Source organism: Schistocerca americana, chromosome 7, assembly GCF_021461395.2.
Source record: "Schistocerca americana isolate TAMUIC-IGC-003095 chromosome 7, iqSchAmer2.1, whole genome shotgun sequence".
NCBI lineage: Eukaryota > Metazoa > Arthropoda > Insecta > Orthoptera > Acrididae > Schistocerca > Schistocerca americana.
In genome coordinates, this window is record NC_060125.1 from 521,104,925 (window position 1) to 521,130,062 (window position 25,138).

At 43.8% G+C, this 25,138-nt stretch overlaps 1 long non-coding RNA gene across 1 annotated transcript in view; it reads right to left on the reverse strand.

The window, feature by feature from the left end:
- The window catches only part of LOC124622665, a 640,677-nt gene that overhangs the window by 550,298 nt on the left and 65,241 nt on the right, over positions 1–25,138 (reverse strand). The gene's annotated exons all lie outside the window — the stretch shown is intronic.

Consider the following 25,138-nt stretch of genomic DNA (forward strand, 5'->3'; position numbering starts at 1 on the left):
CAGAGAGTGAAATAAATCATAATCATCAAGCCTTCATTTGTTAAGCAAGGACGTTCACGGCGATGTAAAAGCGCTGAAACGCGCATCTGTGCGAGTTATACAGGGTGATTCAAAAAGAATACCACAACTTTAAAAATGTGTATTTAATGAAAGAAACATAATATAACCTTCTGTTATACATCATTACAAAGAGTATTTAAAAAGGTTTTTTTTTCACACAAAAACAAGTTCAGAGATGTTCAATATGGCCCCCTTCAGACACACGAGCAATATCAACCCGATACTCCAACTCGTTCCACACTCTCTGTAGCATATCAGGCGTAACAGTTTGGATAGCTGCTGTTATTTCTCGTTTCAAATCATCAATGGTGGCTGGGAGAGGTGGCCGAAACACCATATCCTTAACATACCCCCATAAGAAAAAATCGCAGGGGGTAAGTTCAGGGCTTCTTGGAGGCCAGTGATGAAGTGCTCTGTCACGGGCTGCCTGGCGGCCGATCCATCGCCTCGGGTAGTTGACGTTCAGGTTTCATAACTAACCTTTTTCGTAGGACTCTCCATACAGTTGACTGTGGAATTTGCAGCTCTCTGCTAGCTCTGCGAGTCGATTTTCCTGGGCTGCGAACAAATGCTTGATGGATGCGTGCTACATTTTCATCACTCGTTCTCGGCCGTCCAGAACTTTTCCCTTTGCACAAACACCCATTCTCTGTAAACTGTTTATACCAACGTTTAATACACCACCTATCAGGAGGTTTAACACCATACTTCGTTCGAAATGCACGCTGAACAACTGTCGTCGATTCACTTCTGCCGTACTCAATAACACAAAATGCTTTCTGTTGAGCGGTCGCCATCTTAGCATCAACTGACGCTGACGCCTAGTCAACAGCGCCTCAAGAGAACAAATGTACAACTAAATGAAACTTTATAGCTCCCTTAATTCGCCGACAGATAGTGCTTAGCTCTGCCTTTTGTCGTTGCAGAGTTTTAAATTCCTAAAGTTGTGGTATTCTTTTTGAATCACCCTGTATTCTTGAGTGCAATGTGCGAAATTTTGATCGAATATATACCATTTGATCAAAGGTATCCGGACAGCAATTACTGAACATTAATATGGGTATGTAGTCTCCCTACATGACGGCTTAAATTCTGATCGGAACACTTTCAATGCTGGGTCTGAATGTCCACTCTATTCAAGAGCCGAAGCCAGAGAAGATGTTGGACTCTTGAGTCTGAAGCGTAGTCGATGTTCCAACTCGTCCCAGAGATGTTATATTCGGCTCAGACAGGGACTCGCGACAAGCCAGTCCATTTCAGGAATGCTATTGTCCACAAACCACTGCCTCACGCTTGTTGCTTGACGGTAGAGTGCATTCACATGCTGATACAAAAATCCATCGTTTCAGAACCATCCCTCTACTGTGCACAATAAACAATGCAGTAAAATGTGTTCACATCATTACGCACTTTTCCTAAGTGCAAGAAGTTGACCACACCCTGACCACGAAGAATGCACTCATACCCTCACACCATCTCATCCGTAAGTAACCATTGGCACTAAACATGATTGCAAGTGACGTTCTGTAGGCAGCCGCCAAACCCAAACTCTGCCACTGGATTGACAGAGGATATAGTTCGATTCATCACTCCAAATTACTCCTTTGCAGTCATCCCGTATCCAGTGGCATCGCTCTTCACACTACCTTCAGTGTCGCTTAGCTTAGCACTGACAACAAAAATGCACGACTTGAGGAACTGATCGCGCGTTTTACTCCATTATTTCTAACTCCCTACGCACGGTCACTGTGCCAGATGGACTGCTGGTAACAGGCTGGAACTGCAAATGATTCCTTCTGCTGGTACCACTAATTTCTGAGAAACATCATCCGCTATTTTCATCGCCCCTTGTCCGCCAGTACCTGAAGTCTGCTTGGTTCTGATTTAACTGTTTCTTCGCCTTTTCCGTTCACAATCATATCACTAATAGTCGACGTGGCCAGCTTTAGAAGGGTTGAAGTGTTGCTGATGGATATGTTATTCAGGTCACAGCCAGTGATTAGTCTAAGTTCGTTTTCAATGACCAGTCTTTACCAATCCAGTCTGCTGTTACTACTTCTCTACTGAGAACGTAGTACTGCCCGTCTCCTTTTCAACGGACGGGCCCGCCTCTCCTGACGCCTAGTAGTCATTTCAGCATCACAGTTCAAAGGGAGTGCATCAATATCTCAGTACTACGGATGATGCTGTAGTATACAGAGAAGTTGCTGCATTAGAAAATTGTAGCGAAATGCAGGAAGATCTGCAGCGGATAGGCACTTGGTGCAGGGAGTGGCAACTGACCCTTAACATAGACAAATGTAATGTATTGCGAATACATAGAAAGAAGGATCCTTTATTGTATGATTATATGATAGCGGAACAAACACTGGTAGCAGTTACTTCTGTAAAATATCTGGGAGTATGCGTACGGAACGATTTGAAGTGGAATGATGATATAAAATTAATTGTTGGTAAGGCGGGTACCAGGTTGAGATTCATTGGGAGAGTGCTTAGAAAATGTAGTCCATCAACAAAGGAGGTGGCTTACAAAACACTCGTTCGACCTATACTTGAGTATTGCTCATCAGTGTGGGATCCGTACCAGGTCGGGTTGACGGAGGAGATAGAGAAGATCCAAAGAAGAGCGGCGCGTTTCGTCACCGGGTTATTTGGTAACCGTGATAGCGTTACGGAGATGTTTAATAAACTCAAGTGGCAGACTCTGCAAGAGAGGCGCTCTGCATCGCGGTGTAGCTTGCTCGCCAGGTTTCGAGAGGGTGCGTTTCTGGATGAGGTATCGAATATATTGCTTCCCCCTACTTATACCTCCCGAGGAGATCACGAATGTAAAATTAGAGAGATTAGAGCGCGCACGGAGGCTTTCAGACAGTCGTTCTTCCCGCGAACCATACGCGACTGGAACAGGAAAGGGAGGTAATGACAGTGGCACGTAAAGTGCCCTCCGCCACACACCGTTGGGTGGCTTGCGGAGTATCAATGTAGATGTAGATGTAGATGTAGATAATAAAAAACTATCATTTTTTACTTAGTAGTACTGAAATATCCACGTAATTTGTCACACTGTTTGAAACTTATAGCGTCATCTTCCACACCTGCATTTGCGTACTCACATGAATGATTCTCGTGCAGTTAATCTTCCACATAGACCAAGCAATCCTAGACGTTGCAGGCTCTGATTTTTATCTCTTTGTTTTAGTGTAAAGACAAATTAGTAATGGAATGATTATTTTAATGTAAGTGGTTTCCTATTACACGCTTTTTCTTGATGTAATCTATACATAATTTTCTACGGCTAAGGTCATGTGGCGCAAGGTAATATATAAAAACGGCTCATCAGGCGGGAGATTCATTATGCACGGTGATTCAAAAAGAGTAGCCGTATTACAAAGTATTATTTTGTCCAAACTATCGATCGCTGCGCCTCTGTTTGGCTACTGGCGAAACGAATACATAGTCTAGTTTATTTAATAGCCGCTAGATGTCAGCTGTCTTCTGTTTTGCTTGGTAACCGTCCTATGTTTAAAATGGCTACTCCGCAGCAGAAATCATTTTGTGTTCTCGAGTTTGCGAAGTGCAATTCCGTGATTATAGTGCAAAGACATTTCAGGTTGAGGTACCAAATTGATCGTCAGAATGGGTGGGTGGAACATTCCCAGATGGTGTCACAGTTTCTAGATACAAGATGTGTATGGAAAGGAGAGACTGCTTTCCAACGTAATCCTTCAAAATCAACTTGTCGCGTCACTCTGGAGTTAAAACTGCCTACAACAACAGTTTGGCCTGTTTTGAGACGTCGGTTGGTTATGAAGCCATACAAGTTACAGGTGTTACAAGCTATGCGTCCTGATGACAAACGCAAACGAGTGGCACTTTGTAACGAGATGCTTGATGGTATTGACAATGACAACACTTTTGCATGACGCATCGTGTTCAGTGATGAAGCGACTTTCCATGTTAATGGTGAGGTAAAGAAACACAGTGTTCGAATTTGGGGCCTACAGAACCCACATGCAGCCATTGAACATGTTCGAGATTTGCCCAAAGTCAATATGTTTTGTGCGCTATCCCGATCATCTGTTTACGGCCCATTCTTCTTTGATGGAAACACGGTTAACGGTCAGCAGTATCTCGCTATGTTACAAAACTGGTTGTTTCCGAGGCTGAACGAAGACAATTTCATTTTTCAACAAGACGGGGCACTCCCTGGAGTCGTCAAGTGCGTGAATATGTGAATGAAACCCTACCGAACAGTTGGATTGGTCGTCAAGGAGCTGGCGACTTAACATGTCTCAGCTGGGCTCCACGGGCACCAGATTTGACACCCCCTGACTTTTTCTTGGGGGATTTCGTTAAAGACAGCGTTTATGTACCACCACTTCCGCAAAACCTGGAAGAGTTGAAGAACCGGATCCGTACTGCCATAACATCAGTGACGAAGGACATGCTTGCCCAAGTATGGGAAGAATTTGAATATCGATGTGATATCGTTCGTGTCGCTAATGGAGGACATATTGAACATCTGTAATCTGAACTTGAGAGGTTCGTAAATATGTGTGTAAAGTTTCATAATCGTATGTATTAAAGTTTAATAAATATATGAATTCGAAATACGTATATTCTTTTTTAAACACCCTGTATTACTGCTGCCCATTGTGGGGCTACAAAAGTAACGACTTCATAATTCTGTCCCAACGTGCGGCTGACAGATGCAGTCAGTGAAATAATTAATGAAAAGTGTAACTGCAAATAAATAGTATACAATAACTAAAGTACAGGAAAGTCGTACGGCACGAATGGCTGAGGGAGACCCTGAAGTGCAGTTTCAGCCATCTAATGGGAGAGGTTTTCACTAGCCCTCGTGCCCACAGGCACCTTCCGTTCGCGAAGTATGAAAGCTGCGTAGGTTTGTCTATCTGTTAAGCTTATATGACTGTAAAGCATGCGTATGTATATAGCGTCGTGTTGGAGATGATGAGAGAAGGAAGAGCATGAAACCCTGTGCGGGCACATAGCCCACTACTCTTCAACAGCACAAAGGGAGCTGGCCGAGCTTAACGTCCCCATCCAATGGACGGATCACCGTCAACAGTATCGAATGCCCTGACTTCATGAGACACTCAAGATAGGCTTGGAATTAAATCCAGGACATTTGTGATGGTGATCAGTTATTTTACAGCACCACCGCTCTGTCCCCGCTATCGTAAAGGCAAAGTGAAAATTGTCAACAGTGTGCGGTGTTCCCAGACGGTCACCCATCCAAGTACTGGCCACGACCGACGTTGTTTAATTTTGGTGATCTAACGGGTAGCGGTGTATCTATCTCGGCAAGGCCGTTTACATATAATGACTGTAGCCCCAATTGGTAATAAGAATTCGTTCGTTAGGGGGACTAGTACGTGAATAATTGTAAAAATTAATTTTTTAAATTTTTGTGTTAAGAAATTTTTTAACATTTCAAAAGTTTACTTCGAGGAAGAAAGACCAAAATTAGATGAATTAAAAGTGTCTGCACACATTATGACTTCCCCATGTCATATTACGCACACAGCTGTGTTTTGTTCACACTTGCCGCGCTGGATTAGCCGAGCGGTCTCAGGCGCTGCAGTCACGGACTGTGCGGCTGGTCCCGGCGGAGGTTCGAGTCCTCCCTCGGGCAAGGGTGTATGTGTTTGTCCTTAGGATAATTTAAGTTAAGTAGTGTGTAAGCTTAGGGACTGATGACATTAGCAGTTAAGTCCCATAAGATTTCACACACATTTGAACATTTTTGTTCTCACTTGTTTGTTTTTTACGACATTTTGGTCTTTATTGTCTTAGTGACATAAGATCATTAGAGAAGTAATTACATGGCAGGACGCAAAATGAGGGTTTTAACAACTGTGTATGGGAACGGATCGCGAAAACTGTTGTGGTAGGACTAAATACTTTGAAAAATAGATGTGCTGAAGCTCTGCTACGTTATAGTGATGGTGCAGTGTCAAGGTTTAAGGTCGTGGAGATTATGGTAGTGTATGCTGGACTAAATATGCCGCTGGCCGCAGGAGAATCTGCGAAGCAGAAGTCAGCAAAGAAGCAAGAATAAGAAGAAGTAGTAGTCTGAACACGGAAAGGGAGGGAGAACACCACCAGAATCAAGAAAAATATGGATTTAGGATGCATTAGTGTTACGCAGGGTAGGTAGAGAACCAACTTTAACTTAAGTTTGAATTTCCCAGAAGTTCCCTTTTTGATGGTATTGTACAAGTTGGTTAAAAATTATAATTTTTAACCAACTTGTGCTAGAACATTATACGAAGTGAACTTCCGGAAAAGATCGATGCTGAAATTTTTTGTGATTTCTTAAAATATACTTAACTGAAAAGAAGGCTTACCTTATTATTTAAATTTGAAAATCAATGACTTTTTAAAGAGAAACTATGAGTTAGTTACTGAAATTTTTGATAATCTTTATTAAAAATTTTTTGAGGCGCAGCTTATGACAGCATTGTCTTTTTAAAAGTCTACTTTAAAAATAATAGTGTAAAGAGCTTCCAGCAAAAAATAAAGCTTATACTTTGGTTTTATTTCGAGATGTTGGTATGTATGCTGTAAATAAATAATTAACATGCTTTATTTTGCATGCAACACAAAATACAATTGATTGAAAAGTGAGGAACCAAAAGCTGTGGTGCATACACCAAACTTTTCTCAAAAGATCTGTCGAAATATGGTAAGCATTACCTGGGCTTACAACTATTATTCCTTGAGATACACTATTTAAAAAATTGACAAATGTTTCTGGATTTCCTCTTGTGTTCACGAACCTGTCCCGTTAACTGTAACGATAAAATATTTGAGCTTCTGAATAGTTCGTTTAGCTGACTTAATGCTTCCTAGTTCACGGTTAGATTGATTCAACAGAAAGTGATCTGTAATTGTAAGAAGTACTGCACTAGAGAAGCATTTCTACTCTACCGAATGGAGAAGGAATGCATTTTTTTGCTTGTTTAGCGGGAGGGCAGGCTGGAAGATTGGATTGCTTCGTTCATTAGACAGGAGAGAGTCTTTGATCAGCCAGGCGACCCCCGAGAGAGCAGAGCAGTGCGGCAGCTGGCGGCTGGCGTTAACAATAAAGAAAGGAGCAGGCAGCGAGGAAAAAAGAAGGAGACGACAACTATGGCTGCTGCCGTGATAAAGGAGCGCCGGAATCGCAAAGGTCAGAGAGGCGGACCGCCGGCGGCGATAAGGCACAATGCCGCGCCGCGCCGCCGCCTCACCTCGCACCTCGGGCGTGCTGCAAGGAGCGCGGCGCGCCTCTCCTGGCAGCGGATCACACTCAGCACTGCGACCAGCTTCCAGCTTCGCGGCGAGTAATTATCACACAATGACAGACGAGATGCAAGAAGTTAACGCGGGATCTTCATAGCAATAAATACAGTTGTACGAATGCGTCGTGTTTGTTATTTCGGGCAATCCAGAAAGAGCAGACGTCACGCATTCAGTTAATTGGTACGCCTCGATGGGCAATGAATCCACAATCCTTCAGTGCAGATGCACATTTACGTTTGACTTGCAGCAGGAACCTAAAATTAGCGAGGAAGGACGACATGGACGGGGACTGCGGTAAGTGGTAATGTGGCGGTCCGAGGAGCGTACCGAGATAACCCGCGTATTTGCGATTAACACAGTGTCCAGGTGGCGAAGTTTTTAGCCCAACTCAGATGCAGTTGATATCATTACTTCCTTCCATTTACTTTCCTCCCTCTCCCTTCTAAGAACCCTACCACAACAAAGGTCAAAAATTAATTATGATTGTAGTGTTGCTCACGCTGCTAAATATTTCATTTTCGGGCAACAACAAAGTTATATTATGTGGCAGTTGTCATAAGAGCACATTTAATAAAGTCATTTCTTGAAATAATGGATAAATTAGGCAGTCATCTTTTCGTGTTTCCCACGCTGGTCTCGTTGTGAACTCATGGCTCAATCGTCGAAAATCTAGGTAGAGATGGTTCAAAGGTCGGATGCAAAGAGGCCTAGGTGTTATTCTGCGATATTCAAAAGTTTCATAGATGTGTTTCATAAAACATTCTTGAAGATTAGGACAATGGTGACGCAAAAAAGTAATCAGTACTCCGAATTTAGGTTACACTTCTTTTTTATTGTTTTTGTTGCAATATCACGTAACTCGTTCCAAAACTTCACAATATAAAACATACTTGAAAATATCTTCCTCTCTGTGAAAGTTCACATTTCATAAACTGACTACAATTTGCGTCTTTTTAACATGACGACCAAAGCTTGACTGTCTAATAACCGCTTACGCGCCCAAAAATCAGAGTTACAAGTACGTCAATGATCATAGTGACAAAAGAAAGAATACACATAAGAATAATATCATTGCAATATATACATATCGACGTATCGAAGTACCTCTACATTTATGAAATCAAATCTGAATGTTGTCACAGAAATATGTTAACTATTTTACAGAAACACAGTACGATATTGCTGGTATCGAGAGGTTGAGGTGAGGTGCCGTAATGGTTACGTAATTCAAGTACCATTACACCCTGCACTTCCAATTTACATAATAAATACACTATTTGTTTCTTAAAATAAGCCAGCCGGAGTGGCCGAGCGGTTCTAGGCGCTACAGTCTGGAACCGCGCGACCGCTACGTTCGCAGGTTCGCACGTTCGCATCCTGCCTCCGGCATGGATGTGTGTGATGTCCTTAGATTAGTTAGGTTTAAGTTGTTCTAAGTTCTAGGGGACGGATGATAACAGAAATTAAGTCCCATAGTGCTCAGAGCCATTCGAGCCATTCTTAAAATAAGGAGAATAACAGCCATGATGTTATATAGTTAAAGTGCAGTGAAATTCTTTTTTCAGTTTTCCTTGTTATCCTATCTTTCACAAGACGCAGTTTAACGTGCATCCTCATGCCCATCGCTGACTGTATTCAAACCTCCATCTTTGCGTCTTTTAACCTTCACAATTACCTCCATTAATGACATATAAGAAAAATGTATTTTGTTTTGTTTTTGAACTTCCACTGCTATGAGTGTGAATCCTGAATCCTTCCTGGTCATGCTGACAAAGTTTTATGAATTTGTTTGTAAAAGTATCGACAGTGGAAATTAAAGTGTCCTGTGGTGTTCCTCCTGCTCCAAATCGGCCCGTTTGGCGTCTTACCCCCCTTAAATATGGGTGAAATATATTTGACATGTGCATAAGCGGACAACTCTGGAACGATTTCAAATTAATTTGGTACACATATTAGCTACCATGTCGAAAGAAATACTGTGGGGCTAAGTACCACCAGCCTCGTGTTGCGGTAAGTGCGATGACGTGGAGAGAGAAGGGTAAGGAGGAGGGGATGGAGAGACAGCGAGGGAAAGGAGGAGAAGGGCACAGACAAGGGGGAGCAGGAAATACGCTGGAGGAGATGGAATAATTGAAGACTGTTATAAATACACACACAGACAAAGCTGGGTACTCACCTACTAGTTTAGTATGGACTTGGGAAACAAATAAATGTTACGTCATGAAGCCGATATAAACTCAGGGTTCAATGTCACTACGGTCCTGGAAGTAAGACCTTGGAATGTATAGCAAACTTTTGTTTATTCGAGCAGTCCACAACGCACGCACGTCCCGGGGTAGCAATGTTTTCCAGACCGTCTGGATCTCCCCTCAGAGCGAAGCTAATGTTGCGGAGGCCACATAGAGGGGGTGTCGCCCTATACTGACCATTCCACAAATTTTATAGAGCATTCCATCCGTACCTAACAGCGCCCGCTAGCCGGAAATGGCTGCTGAACCTCATGCGAACACAGCCAAGGGACGGCGTCTCGATCGACTGGTGGCAAAGTGGACCGTATCTCATAATGTGTCGTCTGCGGTGCTTGTAGCTGCTATTTGTCGTTACCCTTGTACTGCCCTCCAAGTAAACACACACACACACACACACACACACACACACACACAGCGGTGCTTGTAGCTGCTATTTGTCGTTACCCTTGTACTGCCCTCCAAGTAAAAACACACACACACACACACACACGCACACGCACACGCACACGCACGCTCTTACGATTGTGTGTATTTGATAAAATCGTTTCCTTTGCTACAGGGCAGGAGGAAGTGGTTAGCGCAGGTCAACGTGCTCTCCCCCCTCCACCCCTTCCCCCCCCCCCTCCCCACATACACAAAACCTCATGCCCCTACTGTATTGCGTAAATTTCGAGCAATCTTAGTGCAGCAATCAGATCAGGATTACAATTAGAAGAAGAGTGATATCGAGGATACTTGTCTCGATCAATGCAACGTACGCGAGGAAACGCGCACCGAAGAAATTGGTACGTAGAAGACGTGAAAATTTTGAACTGTGAAACGAATTATAAATATTTTAAGAGAATTGGAACACTCATTCTGGTGGTGTTATTTCCTTAGTTACGAAATGGATGCAGAAACGTCAGAAACAGAACGTACAGTATCCGCTTGCAAACGGCATACATATCAGTTATGCAGTGCTACAAGGATTACAAAACATTGTGAGAACAACGTTTGTAGAAGTGGAAGGAAGAAAAAGTAGAATCGGACAGCAGTGCGACACGTCCCTATTACTATAGTTACCATCCTGTCAACGACAAAAGACGGATAGTTAACGTTTAAATCGAGAGGGAGGGGGGGGGGGTGGAGTAGAATAAACATATATTGTCTAATAAACTAAAAACATTGCTCTGAGGTTGCCTTAACATCCATGTGTTGGAGTTGACATGTTGTAAAGATACAAAATTGGGGCTAAATTCGTTTGAGTGCCATAGGGCACATATAACGTAATATAATGTAACGATAATTGAAATCCAACTGAGATATGCAGTGTAAACATTGGAAAATAACTCTGACTTCAACATATTCATATTCCTAACCCAAAACAAAATTTGTGTCTATTTTGTGGTGACGGTACTCACGACTCCTGAGTACCGCACCACAATCGATAAGCCGCACTCGAAACACTTATAAGCGCAGTAAGAACTATACCGAGGTCCGCCAGGGGCCGCAATTGCCAACCCTTGGGAATCACGTGTGTGGATAGCGATTGGTCGAAGCTTCGTTAAATACCGGAACACTGAGCTGCAGCGGACAGTTCTCTTCAGTGAGCCGAGTCGTATACGGTCTTCAGTCAAAGCCGAGTCTACAAGCCGCAGTGTTTGCCCGTTCGTCTCCGAGAGTTAGTCTCCGCAGGAATCGTAGGCCAGCTCTGGGCTCTGCTTAGGCATCATTCAGAGGCACTGTGACATTACTTAAATATTTTAGAGGACTTTTAATAATTTAAAACGTCTAATTGTGCTGGGCATTTCACAAGAAGCAACATCATTTAAGCAGAGTATTTCTTCATATTTAATAACTATCGTTTTATTTCTGACTGTTGAAAATTTTCTGACTGAAGACAACCTGCGCCGTCCTACTGCATGCCCAACAATTTGATTCAGAAGCAACAGCAGGAAATCCCTCATAGAATGTCGCAAATGTGGTGAAACATGTTTGGGGAATCAAACCAAATTGTGTTCTACCAACAGGTCAGACCCCTTAGTTTTTCATTGCTTTCGCAAGCACTGGAACAGACATTAAATTCCTATGTGATGATAAAAGATGCTTCATACTTCCTATTACAGGTTTCTAGGCATTGTGGAGTGTGTGTGTGTGTGTGTGTGTGTGTGTGTGTGTGTGTGTGTGTTGATCCGGGGACCTAGAAACGACAGAGAGGCTTCGTCTCACCGTAGCCCTCAGTGGTTCACAACCCACAACAGGCCACAGCAGTCCACCCACCCCACCGCCGCCCCACACTTAACCTAGGGTTATTATGCGGTTCGGCCCCCAGTGGACGGCCCCCCTCCTGGGAACGTCTCATACCAGATGAGTGTAACCCCAAATGATAGCGTGGTAGAGTAATTATAATGTACGCATATGTGGAGACTGTTTGCGCAGCAATCGCCGGCATAGTGTAACCGAAGCGGAATAAGAGGACACAGCCGTCATTCGCCGAGGTAGATGGAAAACCGCCTAAAAACCATTGATAGGCTGGCCGGCACACCGGACCTCGACACTAATTCGCCAGGCGGATTCGTGCCGGGGACCGGTACGCCTTCCCGCTTGGGAAACAGCGCGTCAGACCGCGCGGCTAGCCAGGCAGGTGGCATAAAGCCATTGTATCCTCCTCTGAGGCAAGCTGACCCACTACTGTTGTAACTGGTACTTGACATCCTGCATACTGGTACTGAGACGGAGTTGCAGAGAAACAGGCCTCCAAATCCTAAAACACAATAATCAACTGTGCCATTTTTTAACAACAGGACAAAAGCTGTCATTAAAGGAAAAAGTCATCAAAACAGTAATTTGCAACAAACACTGTTCAACACTCAAATGTGCTTTCAAACACAAAATAACTCACACACACACACACACACACACACACACACACACACACACACACACACACAAACACAAATGAAGTGAAACATGTTTGGGAGTTAAATAAATTGTGTAATAAAAAAAAGGCGGACCATCCTTAATTAATTCGTTATTGTAAGTTTCGCGTTCGCCACTGACTGGCAACTTGGTAGCTTGTGCTCAGGCGTGTCAACCACCGGTTGCAAACGCCGTAACAGTCCAAACAGGGCAAAGCGGAAGATAAATAATTATTGTCCAAGTCGTAAACTATTTCAGAGATCCTGTTTAGTTCGTTTACTTTTTTCTTTCAAAGTTAATACCTTCCGTTTCGTAACTGGATAGTTGTGTATCACCCAACATGAGAAATTATATTAAAGGGCGAGCGGTGGGGAGCATGGCGTGCAGCGAGCAGCAAGGTGTGTGTTTTCGCCCACCTTCTACCTCCCGCAACGCTTCCGACACGTGGCTCCATCCACACCTACCTACCAACCCCCACCCGTTTCCTGTTTTAACAACCCATCTGCAGCACTCGGCCGAGGAAAAAGAATTTGCGGAATCAATTTGCCGGACGATAACTCGAGAAAATTGCAGTTTATAATGAGGGGCTGTCCCCTCGGCTAAGTGCCTCATTAGCGCACGCAGGGTGCGTCGGCGACCGCACGCACAAAACCCGCCCACCGTCTGCTCCGCCCTCGCAAGGGCGCGTGCGTAAGCCAGCCACCGCCGTCTTTCGCGCACACTTCACTGGCCCAGCTTCCTCACGGAGGGCCGCGGCCCTTTCCTTCCGCCCGATTTACGGAATATCCATTGGGCTATCCGCCAAACAGATTTGCGTGCGTGTCAAAATGGAGAACCTCGGGACGTTTCTCTTTTCCAGATGGTCAACTTGTAGCGTTGCACCGGTTTGGAGTCCACTCCCAATACAAACCATTCCATTTTACTGAAATCTGGCGCTTAATAATTATTTATTTCGAGTTACTACTACAGTGATTGAATTTAAAGTGTTACAGCACGAACACCATCAACTAAAGCTATCAAAGCGATACGCCAGTGGGATATATTGATCAAAGTTTCATATTTATTAATGCTTCGCCGGCCAGTGTGGCCGAGCGGTTCTAGGCGCTTCAGTCTGGAACCGCGCGACCGCTACGGTCGCAGGTTCGAACCCTGTCTCGGGCTTGGATGTGTGTGATGTCCTTAGGTTAGTTAGGGTTCAGTAGTTCTAAGTTGCAGGGGACTGATGACCTCAGATGTTAAGTCCCATAGTGCTCAGAGCCATTTGAACCATTTGAATGCTTCTTTTCTATATTTCCAGAACAGAATAAAACAATTTCTATATATTAAGAATAGTACGAGTACTAAGAAATCTGTCAGATCAAGAGTCCTGAAAAAGGAGTCGGCGTTTCAGTTATCAGAAAACGTTTACAACAAAAAGAGTCTCTCGTGGAACTGCAAATACGACACTACACAACAGTAATTAAACCCGAAGCTCTCTACGCATCTGAGACCCTAGATCTTAAACACTAAAAGGGGAATTAGAAGTGAAAGAACGTAAAATAATGGGGAAAATCCTAGGACCAAGAACTAAAGATGGTGTGCATTATCCAAAACCCAATGCAGAAATATATAAAATCTCCAAAATAACAGACACAATGCGCATGAAAACAATCGAATTCATGGGGCATTTAGTAACGAATGGACTCAAACAGTCTAACGCACAAAATCCATACATTTTTTTAAAGAACGAAACTACAAGACCTAGCTGGTGTAAACAGACGGAAAAAGAACTGAGAGAATTATGACCTTCAAATCTACACGACAGAAACGAAATCAGAAAAATCACAAACACACGGGGTTTTGAGGAAGAAGAGAGAAAAACTGACCGACATACGTGGTCTGTGCAACGAAAACTAGACCATTCGTTGCGTATGAAGGAATACTGGGCGAAAAGGAAGGCCAACTAATGTTAATTACGCGTGGTCCTAAGTGATCCATCCGCGAAGAAGAAGAAGAAGACGAAGAAGAAGTATTAGTACGAGTACCAGGGTCATTCTGCAAACGAAGATCGTTTCTTTCTACAGACGATTTTATTCAAGGAATAAAAGAATACTTGTTTGACAATAAACACTATCCAGTGTTAACACCTGTCAAAAGCGTCAGTAACCACCTTTTGCAGCGCCAACCATTGAGGGACGAGCAGGAAAAGGTTAATGAAATTCTGGAAGAAACCTATAGGTTTGTGGAGCCATGCCGACTCCAGCGCCATGGCAAGCTGCCCTATGTTTGTCAGTTGAGGAACCACGATGTGTACAGCCCGGCTGAGGTGGTCCGACAGATTTCTGATTGGGTTTAAATCAGAGATCAGAAATGAGCTCCGCACATTCCCTTTAGACTCGCCAGCACGTCCTGCGAAGTTATGACCAAATTCGCGGTATCCGTGTGCTTGTGGAATCTCCGCCGCTGCCCACTGGTCACCTGAGTCTGTAGTCGGGTACAAATGGACTCGGCTCCCTCTGAAAGGAGAACGAGTACACGAGTTCGAAAGTATAACCACGGGCTGGCGGCATTCCCGCCATCAACCCAACCGTTTGGTAAGACATTTCAGCCATTAAACAGTAAATTACTATTCATTTATTTCACACAGTCATGTTTTCGGCTTTATTGCCACTTTCAGGTGCAGGTTGAAATATTACAAAATGTCCGACCTGCCTAAATGACAGAAGCATGTTATATAGTAATACAACGACTGATCGGTTAACAGTGAACATTGTCGTATTTGTACATACATTTATAAAGATAAAAAATTTTCGAAGACTACTGTAAATTTGTTTTAATTTTTAATATCGATTCAGACAGTGCCTAGTAATTACGTTGACATAATACACTTTCGAGACGCTTCTGAGTCCTTAAAGACAGTACAAGAATACATGACATAAGCTTGAAGTGCAGGCCCTAAATGGTGATTAATTATTAAAATAAATTACGGAAATGTATGATAAGCTAGAGAACTCGCTGTCGATCCATAGACGAAAGTTGCCATGAGCAAATGAATACAGGAATAGCGCGACTTTTTGTCGCAGGGATATAACAGTGACGTTGTTCTGTGCCCAGTCTTCGTTTGACGCGTAAACCCTATAACGGTACTTTGCGGCCAGGCCTGTCAATTAGCATCATATTAGTTAAAATCGGGGAAGAATTAAAAAGGGGAAAGTAATACGAAACTTTAATAACTGCACAGTATTACTAAGAAGCAAGTAATAAAAAGCAAAGTGGCAAAGACCAAGCGGGACAGAAAGATACAGGGGCGCGTTTGTTTTTTAATACATGTAACAGACACATTATTGAGCTCTCTACCTTCAGTTATCGCTATCGGGCTAGTCGATGAAAAATTGGTAAGCGACTGCGAAATTCGTTAAGGAGATTATTTTAAAGACTCTTCAAGCGCGTTTAAAATACAGTGATCAGAGACGTTTATTGTCGGGTGAAGTGAAAATGACTCCGACAACATAATTCGAACTTTGTGTTAGCTGGGAAAAATACTCTTGGAAAACTATTATGGTTGTGGAACCCACGAAAGATGTACGCAGGGGAAAGCTATAGTTTACGTAATTCTGCATTTTATAAAATTGTGAAACGCGTGTTAGCGGAACATTAAGAGAATCCGCCAGCATAAAAATAGTTCGCTTCTTAACTACCAGATATTAATTAACGGGGACCTAAAATAATAAAAACAGTGCATACACCGTTAAATTGAATACTGGAAAGAAGGATAGGATCATCACCTCCAATCCCGATTCATGTTTCATATTTAGTTAGTCAATAGAAAAGTGTTAATAACCTGCATTTCAATTTTATCCACGATTTTGGCTTCACTACGTAATCTTGACTACATCATAAACAATATCTGTGGAAGTTGTATACAACGTATCGTCGTAATATTTAGCCAACCAAAATTGTGGGACACCAGAAATATAAATACATGAAATTGTTCTTACAGCGGATGTATAATGTGTGACTGCGACGAACTATATTGAGAAACTGAATATCCATTACGTACTTGCATGTTTATCTGTGAAAATGGTCCTTGTCGGTACATCAGCATAGATTTCGAATAGAATCGCTGGAACATTGCAAACCGTTCAGATTAATCGAACATCTAAATATGCATAATGCTGGTGTCACCAGGATGTGTTTTTTCTCCTCGCCCCCGTGGCAGTAATTGAATTAAGAGTCAGCCCGGAATAACATTTAAATCAATTGACGACCATTGAGCTAGCGTCACGAATTTTCAAACGTCCACTGCCATGTATGAAGGCGAGTGACACCACGAGTGTTAACGTCGATCGAGGGGTGTCGTCGTGATTGTATTGAATGACATTGAGCGGTCACAACCCCTTTACACAGGGTGGAAGTGCAAAAACAAGAATATAACCATTTTGATTGCTTTAGACGAAATTTGCATGTCTTTAGTCTGAAAAGTAGGCTAGAGCGTGAAAGTTATTCCGGATATCACTCCTCCCCTAATGGAAAAAATTCGCAACTACGTACTTTGCATCCATTAATTTTCGTCTACAATCTTCCACAGTCTCACAAAACACAGCTTCGTTAAAGGTCATCTGATGCCGACAATCGGGCAGTTCGCGTTGTCAGTTATACTTTACAGCAGCAAGATGGTGTACACACCTTCCCTAGTAACAATAAGCCACCAGTAGCATTATACTCCTGCATGCTTCAGTATGAGGGAACGAGTCGGCGAGTGCGAAACGACTACAGCGCCAAAGTTCTCACAAGGGGAGGCCACGACGTTTGGAACGCGGATTTACTTCAAACTTCGTACACTCTTAGTACTCCACTAGTACAACAAAATGTGTGAGCAGTAGCGCGTACTTCTCGAGCGTTATTGAGAAAATCGCGAAATAATTTCGGTCGTCAAATATAAACCTGTGCGTGGCCGTTTTTGCCAGGAAGTGGCGGCAGCCGAGTGGGTAGCGTTCAAGCCCCGTAATCGCTGGATCGAGTCCCGTTCGTAGGTTTTTTTATTTTTAACACAGTCATTTTCTGTACTATTTATATTACAACTGGTATAATGGGAAAAATACGTGTAATCGGTTGAACTTTTATTAAATTTACAATGTTATTTGGCAGTCTACAAAGTTTTGCTAGCACAAATAATATAATATTCATAACTATCAACAAGCCTGTACAATTAATCGTCGCTTTCGACATTACGAGTACAGTGGCTGGATGGTATTTTTCGTAAAAACATGGAAAACATAAAGTTAAACGGCACCAGCTGCATTGAATAAATGCTATTTCCGTATAAGTAAGGTCTTTCGAGGTTTTCCGTGGAAAAACAGACTTCGTTAACATTTCCAGAAACCTCTCTTTCAGCCGATAATTTGGAAGCAAACCATGCATAACGCAGAATTTTCTCAAATATCGGCGCTGATAATTGATCATGCAGTATCGAGTGTATTTTAATAGCGTCTTCACGAGAAGCAATTTCTCGTCCTTTTCCGATTAAATACGAACAGTTTTGAAGACACGGACAAGCATACATTTTCAGTATCACTTTATGCGTTTGGTCGTTTACTAGTCGATAGTTATGAACATTATATTATTTGTGATAGTAAAAATTTGTAGACTGTCAAATAACATTGTAAATTTAATAAAAGTTCATCCGATTCCACGTATTTTTCCCGTTATATCAATTGTAATATAAATAGTAAAGAAAATGACTGTGTTAGAAATAAAAAAAACTGACGAACGGGACTCGATCCAGTGATCCAGCGATTACGGGGCTTGACGCTACCCATTTTTTCTTTTTTTTTTGTAACCTCATTTCGTTCGTTTTCGTTCGTTGCATCTGCTCGTGGCGGCCGTCGCAAGACACCTGTTTCTGTTCGTTGTTGATCCATTACCTCAGTTCTTTTTATTACAGAGGGCAGCTAACCCTCTGACCAAACACGATGAGTTTCGGTGCCGGCAGAAAAGGAACAAACTGGTTTCGAACTAGCAACTCAAAGTTCTGAAGTCGCGACGATAGCCTCTGGGCCACCATTTCACCCGCTCGGCTGCCGCCGCTTCATGGCAAATACGGCCACGCACGAGTATATATTTGACGACCGAAATTATCTTGCGATTTTCTCAATAACGCTTGAGAAGTACGCGCTACTGCTTATACATTTTGTCGTCCTAATGGAGTACTACGAGTGTACGAAGTTTGAAGTAAATCCGCATTTCAAACGTCGTGGCCTCCCCATGTCAGACCAGCGGAACTGCAGCGGGAAGCAAGCAAGCCCCTTGAAGTATGCAACCGGAACACACAAGTAGCACTCGCTCCGCTTTTGATCTCGAGTTTAAATCCGATGAGTCTGGGGGCCAGGGGAATACGGTAATCCCACCATGGTGCTCTTCGAACCAAGGACGTGCAGTGAGAGCTGTGGGACATGTTGCGTTGTCCTGCTGGTAGATGTCAGCGTCCGAGGAAAAACAAACAGCGATGGGATGGACATGGTCCCGAAGGATAGATACATACTTTTGTTGATCCATTGTGGCTTCCAGAATTACAAGATCGCTCACAGAATGCTACGATAACATTCCGCAGTACATAAAGCTCCCTCCTGCGGCCCGTACCCTCTCAACGGTTGTTACACGGTATTTGCTTTTAGACGTTTTACGCTGTATAGGCCAATGGCCATCTGTTCGATGGAGATTCGCCGGCCGAAGTGGCCGCGCGGTTCTGGCGCTGCAGTCTGGAACCGCGAGACCGCTACGGTCGCAGGTTCGAATCCTGCCGCGGGCATGGAGGTGTGTGGCGTCCTTAGGTTAGTTAGGTTTAAGTAGTTCTAAGTTCTAGGGGGCTGATGACCTCAGCAGTTAAGTCCCATAGTGCTCAGAGCCATCTGAACCATTTGAACCCCTTGCAAGCTTCTTTAACACAACCACCTCACTAACTGGAAGCGCGCGTTAGTATATCTGTGTTGTTACATTCCACAGGACCAGTACCAAGGCGAAGTACCGCAAAATTATTTGCATACCCTTTGTGACAGGAAAACAATGGATCGAAAACGGGAACAATGCTGTAATTGTTCTTCTTCACAAGGAAAAAAAAAATGGTTCAAATGGCTCTGAGCACTATGGGACTTAACATCTGAGGTCATCAATCCCCTAGAACTTAGAACTACTTAAACCTAACCAACTTAAATCTAGCTAACCTAAGGACATCACACACATCCATGCCTGAGGCAGAATTCAAACCTGAGACCGTAGCAGCAGCGCGGTTCCGGACTGAAGTGCCTAGAACCGCTCGGTCACAGCGGCGGTCTTTCACAGGAAAATATGCGGACGCAGGGTACGGCTACAGCCGGAGTTTTAGAGTGGAATTTTACGCCAGTTCCGTCGTGGGAGGAGGAAACAGCGCTCACCTATCGCCTCGCGGTCACACACCCACACACACGACCCACCGCTCCCAGGCCGACCGCGCGTCGCTTTACGACGGCTATAAACGGCGGCGATACAACCTTCGCGGTCGCGGCGTGATAGCGCGGCTTACTGCGCACAGCTCGCGGTCAATTCACAGTCTCTCTCCCTCTCCTCTCCACTCCACTAAGCGGTACGTGCAACGCTTTCCTCTATTTCTACACTGCCCCTCTATCACACCGAAATCTCCAGCTCCTTTCTCTCACTCCCACGTCAACCAATGCGCGCTCCCCCCCACCCCACACGCACACTCTCTCTCTCTCTCTCTCTCTCTCTCTCTCTCTCTCACACACACACACACACACACACACACACACACACACACAGTCACACAGAGAGAAGAGCACGCGCGCGCGGGCGAATACGCAATAAAAGAGTAAACAAGACTAACCGAACGCCCCTGCATATGCTGAGTGGATCCTGTTTTATGGTCAGTAAGGCCAAGTGCGTTAGTGAACTGGAATTAGATAAGAAAAACGACGTACTTCCCTGCTTCCGAGGGTATTTACGCCCTTCCAACTGATAAAGTTAAAGGTTAGGAGATTTTAGTTCACCGATAAACAGACACATGATGCCGTCATGTTTCACAAGCTTTTTCGTGCAACGAATAAACGGATCTCAAGCGAGACAATCGTTTCTTTCAATCAGATTATTCTCTACACTTACTGTGGCTTTCGACTTTTCACCATAACACAACGAACAAGGAAATCTCGTTCTCATTGTGAATCATTCTTCATGTAGAAGATTTGTCATGCAAAAAATGGTTCAAATGGCACTGAGCACTATGCGACTTAACTTCTGAGGTCATCAGTCGCCTAGAACTAACTAAACCTAACTAACCTAAGGACATCACACACATCCATGCCCGAGGCAGGATTCGAACCTGCGACCGTAGCGGTCGCTCGGTTCCAGACTGTAGCGCCTAGAATCGCACGGCCACTCCGGCCGGCATTTGTCATGCACTCAGCACAATTATATGTTTTGGACTCACTATGGAGAAAGAGTTTTTTGCTTCAGAATATAGATATTTCGATATACAGCATAAATATGCCTCTCCGATATACAGGACGTTAGGAAAAAAGTCTCTCACACTCTGAGAGGCGGCAGTACTCATCTAAACAAGAAAAATAAGTCCAAAAAACATTGGTCCCGAAATGCATACTTTCTGTGTGTGTGTGAATTCCTAAGGGACCAAACTGCATAGGTCATCGGACCCTAGACTTACACACTACTTAAACTAACTTATGCTAAGGACAACACAAACACCCTTGCCCGAGGGAGGACTCGAACCTCTGGCGGCAGTGGCCGCGCAGTCCGTGACATGACGGCTCAAGCCCCCATACTTTTTTCGATGAACCTATATTTATAGGAGGTGTTCAACGTGACGCCCACTCATGACAGTGCACCCGTCTGACCTACAGCGTAGGGAATAACGGACCTTCGAAGTACACCCGGTTGTTGTTGTTGTAGCTGCTGGCACGGGGTGGTACCCTGGACTCCCGGGGTGACACAGGAGATGATGGTCTTTCCTGCCTCGTACACCTGAAATATTGTGGTGCGCCTGAATAGAAGGCAGCGGGTAAGAGCTCTCTATTTAAATGGATTGCGTCCTCTTTACCATAAAGCAGAATATACAAGATACGGCAAAGTGGGGCTGGCTTCGACCTAGTCATCTGGGGAGTTTAATTTACTTTTCCAAGCTGCAATTACTGTAAAATTATATTGAAATCTGAAGTAGCGGGGGGGGGGGGGGGGAGGTAGTACCGGCCCGCGATTTACTGATACAAACACACGTTGTGCAAGGCAGGCACAATTTTTTTCAATTCGGCATGGTTCTTGAAGGCCCCATATAACGTACAAGTTCCTATTTCATGATGTCCCACACGTTTTCGATTTGCGAGAGATTTGATACTCTTGCTGGCGAGCGCAGTAGTTGCACACCAAGAATAGCACTCGAATGGCAGCAACTGTATGTGTACGTGCATTATCCTACTGAAAAAGCACACCACCTTCCTGTCGAAGAACGACAACAACACGGGAATAACAGCCTGTGCAATGTACCGGGCACTGGTTACTTTACCATGTAGAAAAACCATATGTGATCATGAGTTCCAACTGATGTCGTCTGATGGTCCAACGCATCATGAAACCTAGGATGAGACCTGTTTACCATGGATGAATGCCCTCTGGAATAGGCGGACCACCAAGTCTACGCCATACACGTTTACGTCCGTCACTCGCATACGGATAGAACCTATTCTCATGACTGAAGACAACAGAACGCCATTTCACTCTCCAGTCAACTCTTTCACGACACCAAAATCGCCCTGTTCGACGACGGCATATCGGTGGCAGCCTTGCCTAGAGGCACACGTTACTTTAATCCTGCTGCAAGCAGATGGTTCTCAGTGAGCCCTGATGAAGCAGCAGGTGTAACATGTGCCCAGGTTTCGTACCTGCATGATGTTCGGTCGGCCACCACAGATCGCACAATGCGTCGATCTCGAAGTGCGTCCTTACTAGCACTAAGCGAACGCCAGAACCTGAGCTACAGTTGGTCTGTCGATATTTTTAAAAATTTCAGGTACCCGATATATCGATATTTAAAGGAACACCACTAACTGGCGTCGATATATCGAAAAAAATATCGATGTATCGCCGAAAAATATATCCACTTAGCGATCTATAAAAATATCGGTTGCACGTTCAAAATATACTGTGGGTTTTAGAGCTATATATTTGGGTATTGATTTATTATTAGATATTCTGTGCATCAACAAGCTAGCAGCCTGCCTGTCTCCCTTAGAGGAAGAATTGAATGGAAAACGATCCATGTTCACGCTTAGCGATAACCATTTTGCTAACGGACCCGAAATAACAGTTGTAACGTCAACATCACGTGGTGAAGTTAAAAGTTACAGCTTCTGTTGGTAGCGCCGAGCGCCGATTACGTTATCATTTCCCCTCGCACTTCCCTGACGACTGCAAAGACCAGTCTTGTCATTTAGATTTTTGTTCATCACTTTCAGCAACTGTTTTTGCACACTGCCGATGTGAAGGAATAGCACACTAGTTCCGTTGAAAATTGTTTTTAACGCAACTAGTTTGCTATTTATTCACATCGGAAATTTTGTTATTTCATTTACACCACCACTCCCCCAGTGCAAACGGACTGCTACTTTCTGCCCCCTATACTGCTTCACACTGACAAAGAGCAAGTTCAAAAAGTAGTATGACTCCTTTGCAAAGTGGAAGTAAAATGATGTTCTACAATTTCAAAAGAACAATTTTAAATATTTACCGAAAATTGCGAATAAAATATAAAATAAAAATATCAGACCTCGATATTGCACTTTCGATAACGGTATATCGGTGCAGACAATAAAAGGTATCGACTTCTCGATATTTTATCAACAGCTCTAGTCTACAGATGTGGGAATGTCCCATAGAACAACGTTGATAGCAGTGACACATCACTCCTAAATTGTAGCCAACGTGTGCAACACTCCATCGATAAATCCATTCAGGTTCCAGCAGGCCCATAATGTGACCCCATTCAAATGGCTGAAGCTGTCCAACACGAGTGTTTACTCGTCGATGGAGCATCGTTGTACCCTAGAATGAAGGCTACAAACACTGATCACCTCTAAACTCAGCACAGTTTCTGCCTGCAGAATTAAAACAGGAGGTGCATAGACAAGCCTCTTCAGTGTCATCTGATCGCCGATAATCGTGACAAATGAATCGTTAACGCAACAACCCCTCAGTATGCACGTTTTGTACCCTAGCGCCACCGAAAGTAGAGCTTACATTTTTTTCAGGCAGCGCATTAAGCGTAATCAGTTCCTCCAAACAGTAGAATGAAGCACGTGGCGTAAATGGGGAGTGATTATTGTAATAAAATACAGTCTCATCTTTACTCAGTTTTGTTCATTCGTGGTTGGGGTCCAGTAGCGACTTTGCCGTTTTGTTAGTTCTTGCTTTTATATAACGGATGCACCTGAGACTTGCATACAGTATGTGCAACAACATCAACAGTTCACCTCGACAACTGCGTGAATAGCGCGACGGATTGCCAAGCGAAGGAGTCAGAGTTCGATTCCCAGTAGAGTCGGAGATTCCTTCCGCTTCGGGACTGTATGTCGTGTTGCTCGTAAGTTCTTAGGTTCGTATACAGAGTGGTTCACTGATCGTGACCGGGCCAAATATCTCAGGAAATAAGCGTCAAACGAAAAAACTACAAAAAACGAAACTTGTCTAGCTTGAAGGGGGAAACCAAAGGGCGCTATGGTTTGCCCGCTAGATGGCGCTGCCATAGGTCAAACGGATATCAATTGCGTTTTTTTAAATAGGAACCCCCATTTTTATCACATATTCGTGTAGTACGTAAAGAAATATGAATGTTTTAGTTGGATCACTTTTTTCGCTTCGTGATAGATGGCGCTGTAATAGTCACAAACATATGGCTCTCAATTTTAGACGAACAGTTGGTAACAGGTAGGTTCTTTAAATTAAAACACAGAAAGGAGGTACAGTTGAACATTTTATTTCGGTTGTTCCAATGTAATACATGTACCTTTGTGAACTTATCATTTCTGAGAACGCATGCTGTTACAGCGTGATTACCTGTAAATACACTTTCCCCACACAACGACATCCGGGAACGTCAGATCCGGTGAACGTGCGGCCATGGTATTGTACTCCGACGACCAATCCACCTGTCATGAAATATGCTATTCAATACCGCTTCAACCGCACGCGAGCTATGTGCCGGACATCCATCATGTTGGAAGTACATCGCCATTCTGTCATGCAGTGAAACATCTTGTAGTAACATCGGTAGAACATTACATAGGAAATCAGCACACATTGCACCATTTAGATTGCCATCGATTAAATGAGGGCCAATTATCCTGCCTCCCATAATGCCGCACCATACATTAACCCGCCACGGTCGCTGACGTTCCACTTGTCGCAGCCATCGTGGATTTTCCGTTGCCCAATAGTGCATATTATGCCAGTTTACGTTACCGCTGTTGGTGAATGACGCTTCGCCGCTAAATAGAACGCGTGCAAAAAATCTGTCATCGTCCCGTAATTTCTCTTGTGCCCAGTGGCAGAACTGTACACGACGTTCAAAGTCGTCGCCATGCAAT